Source organism: Scyliorhinus canicula, chromosome 31, assembly GCF_902713615.1.
Source record: "Scyliorhinus canicula chromosome 31, sScyCan1.1, whole genome shotgun sequence".
Lineage (NCBI taxonomy): Eukaryota > Metazoa > Chordata > Chondrichthyes > Carcharhiniformes > Scyliorhinidae > Scyliorhinus > Scyliorhinus canicula.
Genome location: NC_052176.1, coordinates 10717871 through 10725784, shown reverse-complemented (window position 1 = coordinate 10725784; position 7914 = coordinate 10717871). Strand labels below are relative to the sequence as shown.

General features: G+C 44.9%; 3 non-coding genes across 3 annotated transcripts; 2 read left to right on the top strand and 1 right to left on the bottom strand.

The window, feature by feature from the left end:
- Positions 1-3181: 3181 nt before the first annotated feature.
- trnam-cau lies at positions 3182-3253 on the bottom strand. The gene has a single exon. It is a non-coding gene; the product is annotated as a tRNA-Met (tRNA).
- A 2334-nt stretch (positions 3254-5587) lies between these two features.
- trnap-agg lies at positions 5588-5678 on the top strand. Its single transcript is given in 2 exon segments — positions 5588-5623; positions 5643-5678. It is a non-coding gene; the product is annotated as a tRNA-Pro (tRNA).
- Positions 5679-6307: 629 nt separating this feature from the next.
- Positions 6308-6379, top strand: trnag-ucc. Its single transcript has one exon. It is a non-coding gene; the product is annotated as a tRNA-Gly (tRNA).
- Positions 6380-7914: the final 1535 nt, after the last annotated feature.

Sequence of the window (7914 nt, the reverse complement as noted above, 5' to 3'; positions counted from 1 at the left end):
TGTGTCCATTGCAGCGCTTTAAGATCTGCCTCTCCCCGGCCCTCCCTATTCTCCGGACACAAAGCTGCCTGTTCCACCGGCGGGATAGAGTCGGGGATTCTCTCCACACTTCCCAGTGCAACATTCCCGGCCGCTTTCAGGAGAGAGGCTCAGAAATCAGCCCTTTCTCTCTGTCCCTGTGGAGCCTGTGTGAAGGAGTTGGTTGGTAATCTCTATGTTTCTGCTTTTGCAGAGAGTTGAGATTTGCTCCGTTTTAAATTGCTGAACGGGGTTTTATTACCGCCGGTTACAGATAAGAGACTGACAAATTCAAACTGTTCCTAAAATAGAGCCAGGATTCTGGGAGGGAAAATCCAATAAACAGATCACAAAGTGTGAGATTCAAATAGTTTCCTGAACATTGAGCCGTTCCGTTATTTGGGATTTTCTTGAACCGAAAATGGCGGGAGTTTCGAATTTGAAAATGTCAGCCAAGCAAAACCTCCAGATTCTTCTCCCTGGCCTGTGATTGGTTAATTCTTGACTGCACTTAAGTTTTCAAATATAATTTGTATCCACAGACAAATACCAAAATATTCTGAACATGAAAAAATGTGACGTCTGCTCCACACAAGTTACAGGGAAGAGTGTCGCCAGCTCCTCACACACATTTCGGACATTGTCACTGACAGAGCACAGAGACAGACAGGCCATCAGTTCCACAGTCTCAGGCAGCAGAAATAGTTCCAGAGATACATTTTCAACCCATCAATCAAACAGCAGGAGAGACAGACGCTGTGTCCATGTCACCCTAACTCAGTACCACTGACAGGAGGCCCCATAAATCCCAGTGCAAATTCTCACCCACTCTCATCATGACTGTATCAGTTCCACAATGGAGCAGGCTTAGTGAAATAATCAATATCAGAGAAAACTGGTTTCCGGTTATGAATTACACAATTAACCTTAATAATGTACTCTGAGATTCGAGTTAAATACGAGTCACATCACTCACATCGGGGATGGCTGTACTAATCCCCAGAGTGTGTCCTCACAAATACATTAGATGCAAACCCAAATATCTGCTCCATTCTCAGATTGAGATATGCTGAATGTGACAAAGATATAAATTCTGATTCTCATTTAAAACTCACCTAATTTATGAAAATAAATGATACAATATAATTTCGATGACTTGAGAACTGAGCTGTAACTTGCAAACTATTCCAAAACCCTCACTCAATCTGTTCCAGATGGAAGATACTGCCGCAATTCCAGACTGTGGTCCATTTTACATTCATGTCAGAATTCTGACTCAGAATCAGACTGAGTGTCACAGATCAAATCAATGTGAGCATCTTGAGTTAAACGTCCAGAACAATCCAGTATCAGATTGAAGGTTACATTATCTTTCACAATTGTGTTTGATATTAAATGCCGGTCCAAAACTATCACACATTGTTTGCTTAAAACCTCCCACAGCAATGGTCTCTTTCTGTGCTGGAAATTTACGTGGAATGAATGCAAATTTATAAACTGTCCCTGAGATTGAAAGTTCACATTCTGAATCGCATCCTCACATGAGTCACAGAGACTTACAAGTACAGGATAATCCTCAAACACATGTTCATACTACAATCCATCCTCACACTGAGTCCTGGAACATGACAGATTCAGGATAATTCTCAAACAGTTGTTGAGAGTAAGATGCTGAAAGGCACTGTACTCACTCATCAATATCAGTCGCAAAAAGCAACAGACTCAACAATTGTACCTCTGAGAGATTTAGAAATGGTCAAATGACTCTCAGAGAGGAAACAATAATGACATACAAATAGAAGACTGCACGCGCACACACAGACAGGTATACACACACACACCAATACACACACGTATACACTCAGATACACACACAGTACACAGGCCCACACAAATTATACACACACACGTACACACAAACACACACACACAGGTATACAGACACACAGTTATATATATACACGTGTACACACAGTATACAGAGCCACACACATTATACTCACACAGTAGTACACACCCGCACACACAGGTATATACACACAGGCACATAAACATTCACACATATTCTCAAATACACATGCATATAAATAAACACATATGTGCACACACACAGATATACACAGAGACAGATACATTGTATCAACGAAATGATTTATCCAGCTACAGTGAAGTAACAGCGATATATTTCCAAAACAGGATAGTGAGTGGCTGGAGGAGAGCCTCCAGGTCGTGGTGTCGCTCTGTGTCGGCCGCCCTTGTCCCTCTCTAGATGGTGGTGGATGTGGGTTTGGAAGGTGTTGCCAAAGGAGCCTTGGTGACTTCCTGCAGTGAATCCTGTAGCTGGTATACACGCTGCCAATCTGCATCAGTGGTGGAGCGAGTGAGTGTTTACAGATGGGATGCCGATCAAGCGGGATACCTTGTCCTAGATGATGTCAAACTTATTCAGTGTTGTTGAAATTTTAACAATTTAAGGAAATGGAAATCATTCCATTACATTCCTGATTTATGCCGTGTCGACAGGGTTTGGGGAACCAGGGAGTGAGTGACTCGCCACAGGAGTCCGAGTCTTTGACCTGCCATGCAGCTGCAGTATTTATATGAACAGTTCAGTTCCTGGCCAATGGCAATCAGTAAGATGTTGGTAGTAGGGTTTCAGTGATGGTAATTCCGGTGAATGTCAAGGGGTGATGGTTAGATTCTCACTTATTATGAAATATGAAAATATGAAAACCGCTTATTGTCGCAAGTAGTCTTCAAAATAAGTTACTGTGAAAAGCCCCTAGTCGCCACATTCCGGCGCCTGTTCGTGGAGGCTGGTATGGGAATGGTATTTTCCTGGAACATTTCAGCCCAAGCCTGGATATTGTTCAGGTTGGTGCATTTGTACATGGACTGTTTCATTAACAGAGGAGTTGTGAATGGTGCTAAACATTGTGCAGTTATGGAAAACCTGCGATTGTGGGTGTTTGCAACATTTACAGTGTGTGTCCCTGTGTGAGTAAGTGCCATTTCAGACATTGATTGCACAAATTAAGTGTTTGTTGGAAGGGGGAAGCCGAGTAAAACAAAACCGTGTCCTGTAAAGAAATGTCAAATCAGACAGACTTGTGGCGAGCAGCTGAATGTTTCTTTCTACTGTACCGGAAAGTAAAAAAATAACTAGCAGAGAATGGTTTCGATCCATCGACCTCTGGGTTATGGGCCCAGCACGCTTCCGCTGCGCCACTCTGCTCTCGATTGAAAGGATACAATTCTGGACTTCCGCAGTGTTGTTCATCAGGAGCACTTGTTCTCGACAGCGCACCCTGGCGGCACAATTCCACTGTATAACTCACCAACAATGGAAAACACACAACAGCAGCAGGACACTGTCACCTTACACAAGATAACACACACGCAAAGGAGAATCGACTGTCTGATCATATATAGAAAGTGTTCCCTCCTAAAATCTACCCTCTTTCCTATTGTGTAACTGTGTTCTCTGCATCTTCGCTCTGTTATTGAAAGGTTCCCCCTGACGTTAATTAATCTGCTTTCCGAAATTTAAGTATATTCTCTCCCGCTGAACTGTGATTTCTACTGTGGAGCCGAGATCTCTCTACTGTGTAACTGCTCTTTGTTGTGGAATATGATCTCTGCTGTGAACTGGGCACTTCGCTGGGAAACTGCGATCTCTCCTGTGGAAATGTGCTCTCTGCTGTGGGACTGTGTTCTCTGCTGTCAAACTGTGCTCTCTGCTGAGGAAATGTGGACCAGATGTGTTGCAGCTGAGGATGATGAGTGATGTATGGTGGACATTGTGAACTTACTGGCCAGAAACATTCGAACTCTATTTTTGTTTTAATGGACAGCTACAATCCACGTGTTTATTCTGAGCCACAACAATGAATAAAAGTGAATCATTGTTCAGCAGTTTGTAACATCCCAGACCTCCAGTTTGTTCCTATTGAGAACCCTGTCCTCGATGGAAGCTTTTGCTCTAAGAATTGCACCACCGCCGCCTGGGAATACGGCAGCAATACCTCCAAGATCTGATCGGTGACAAAATCACAGAATAATGCAATGTCCCCTCGTGACATACCCTTCTAGTGAGGGGAACATGTGCTCCCTAACCGCCCTGTCTATACCTATCATAATCTTGTGGACCTCGATCAGATCACCCCTCAGTCATCTCTGTTCCTGCAAGAGAGAAAAAAAACAAGCGTATCCAACCTCTCTTCATATCTTAAATGTTCCATCCCAAACAACATCTGGCTGAATCACCTCTGCACCCCATTCAGTTCAGTCACATATTTCCTGTTATATGGTGACCAGAATTGCACACGGTACTCCAGCTGTGACCTCACCAAAATTCTATACAACTCCAACGTGACCTGTCTGCTTTTGTAATCCATGCCCCTATTAATAAAGACAAATATCTCAGGTGCCCTTTTCAGCACCCTATGAACCTGCCCTTCTGCCTGCAGAGATCTATGGACAAACAGTCCAAGGTCCCTTTGTTCCTCAGGGCTTCCAAGTGTCAGGCCATTCACATTAATCCAAAATAATATAATATTCTTTATTGTCACAAAGAGGCTTATCTTAACACTGCAATGAAGTTACTGCGAAAATCCCCGACCAAAGGCATCATATCTTATTTTTCAGCGTTAAAATCCATCAGCCACTTTTCTGCCCATTTGACCATCCCGTCTATATCCTCCTGTAACTCAAGACCCTCAACCTCACTGTAAGCTTGAAACTCAGTGAAAGGATTTCACTCTCCTCTCGGAATCTGATCACCGCCTCCATCCTAACATTCAGCTTGGGTGGGCAGACAAGACAACTTCTTTCCCGCAGCCCCTGAGCACAGACTGGATAATATCCCAAACTCCTATCCTGCTCTTGTCACATTTCTCCACCACCTTGTTCTCCAACACCCCAGGAATCTCAGACCAAATCTTCAGACCGTTGATTTGCTCTTCAACCAACACCTTGTCCCTGATTAATTCCATCTTGGGAAGAGGGGTTCGACATTCCGAGGTACACTGCAGACATCCGGTTGCTGGTGATGGACGAAAGGAGGCCGACAACCTGAAAGAAAGCCTCTCTCACAGCCCTGTGAGCGTGGCTCCATTAGTCGGTACAGTCAATACCTGCAGAATAGATAACAATGGCGAGAAGTGTGAGCAATTTCAGCGTCACAATTCTCTGGACATAGAGGATTCAAAATAAAACATTTTTGAAAACACTGAACAGATCCTCTGGGAGCAAGACACAAGTAAAAGGGGAAAATCCATTGGATTTCTAGTGGAAAGATTTAACAACTGGATGATGGCAGCTGAAATCAGTCCTCGCGTTACAATCTCTGTAGATATTCCAGTGAATTGAAACCTGCAAAAGGCATACTTTTCGACTAGAAATCCAACACATTTCCCCCTGTTATGGAAGTTGTCAGTCGCACAGATGGTCAAACGGAATATGGCTGGGCTGGGATTTTAATCCATATTTTTCTTTGGGGAACAGACACATTCACGCACTAAGTTACAGAGTGTGAGGATGTTCAGCTGATCACAAAGAGCAGCAGGTCGGCTCGTTGGTCTAGGGGTATGATTCTCGCTTAGGGACTTTCATTTGCGGTAAAATGCGAGAGGTCCCGGGTTCAAATCCCGGACGAGCCCAGTTTTTGGGGTTGGGGTGGATCTTTCCAAGAGCCGGTGCAGACTCGATGGGCCGAATGACCTCCTTGTGGAACCGCTGTCAGTCCATATGGTGTATGTACACACACGGTGCTGTTAGGGAGGGGTTCCAGGGTTGGATGGTGCCTCACGGAGGAAAAGTAAATGTCAGGAGTGGGATACGAGCCCATACTTCCAGAGGAGACTGCGCCCTGAACTCGGCCACCCTGACGTATTCGAAAGGTTAGGGGCGATTAGGACGAAATCGGGGGCTTTTTCCGAGGGTCGGTACCGACTCGATGGGCCGAATGGCCACCTTCTGCACTGGAGGCATTCTATGATTATTTAAACAGGGTGAAAATGACAGCATCAGGACACAAGGACAAGTTAAGGTCGCAGACCAGAGTAAGTGTCCTATGTAATGACACATAGAACATGAGAAATAATTAGATAAATACATTTATTGTGGACTGGTGCCATCTGCTGGCTGAACGGGAGCCGGACGACACGGACACTTTCATTCAGGAGCATTTTAAATTGGAGTGAAATAACTTACGCAAAGTAAGTATTTGTTCCAAAACAGTTTATCAAATTAATCTAAAGAACCAAAAGGACAAAAACCCAATCAGTGAGCGATGGTGGTATAGTGGTGAGCATAGCTGCCTTCCAAGCAGTTGACCCGGGTTCGATTCCCGGCCATCGCAAAAACAAGTTGGAAATTTCTGCCCCACTTCCTGAGTAAGCGAAACAACTTTTCGCTCAGAATTTATGCGCAGGTCCGGCGGGGAATGAAATAAGAATTTACCAATTTTTTAACGGGGTTTCAGTATGGACAGTGTTCGACTATTAACCGCCCCCCACCCCCACCCCACCCCCGCACCAGCCGTCAAACAAATGTTAAAAATCGCAGCATTTTTACTTCGCGCTCACGAAGGGGACCAAACAGAAACCCAACAGGCACGTTACAGACCAGGATGGGATTTAAAGCCACGTGTACAGAGCACAATGGGTTATTGTGCATCACCTTAACCACGTGGTTACAGCTGCTTTACTGCATGGCCCTTTAATATCCCTCAATCTGACTTCTTTGAGTTTTTTTCGCCGTTGGGTGTAAATAAAACATGAATCTATGAGGGGAAACACTAGCTGCTCAGCAGTTGGGCTTGTGGCGCAACGGTAGCGCGTCTGACTCCAGATCACAAGGCTGCGTATTCAAACACGTCAGGCTCAGGTAGGTTTTTTTTTTAGAACAGTACAGCACAGAACAGTCCCTTCGGCCCTCGATGTTGTGCCGAGCAATGATCACCCTACTTAAACCCACGTAACCCGTATACCCGTAACCCAACAATCCCCCCATTAACCTTACACTACGGGCAATTTAGCATGGCCAATCCACTTAACCCGCACATCTTTTGGACAGTTTTCTGCAGCTGTTTTCACGAATTTATCTCTGTGTGGGAATGTTCCGAAGTGACTCCGCTCAAAATGACAATGCTGGTAATTTTTTTCCGGATATTTCAGATTTACACGCTCAGTTTATATTTTTGAGCAGTTCCATCAAACATTATCAAACATCAGTAAGAATGAACACCAACACCTCCTCCACAATAGTCCTCAATACCGGTGCCCCGTAATGCTGCTTAGCCCCGTACTCTACTCCCTGTACACAGACGACTGCGTGGCAAAACTTGGTTCCAACTCTATCTACAAGTTTGCTGATGATACGACCATAGTGGGCAGGATCTCGAATAACGACGAGTCTGAATACCAAGGGAGATAGAGAACCTAGTGGAGTGGTGTAGGGACAACAATCTCTCCCTCAATGCCAGCAAAACTAAAGAGCTGGTCATCGACTTCAGGAAGCAAAGTACTGTACACACCCCTGTCAGCATTAACAGGGCCGAGATGGAGATGTTTAGCAGTTTCAAATTCCTAGGGGTGCACATCACCAAAAATCTGTCCTGGTCCACTCACGTCGATGCTATCACCAAGAAAGCACAACAGCACCTATACGTCCTCAGGAAACTAAGGAAATTTTGCATGTCCACCTTAACCCTTACCAAATTTTACAGATGCACTACAGAAAGCATCCTATCGGGCTGCATCACAGCCTGGTATGGCAACTGCTTGGCCCAGGACCGCAAGGAACTTCAGAGAGTCGTAAATACCACCCAGTCCATCACACAAACCTGCCTCCCATCCATGGACTCCGTCTACACCTCCCGCTGCTGGGGGGAAA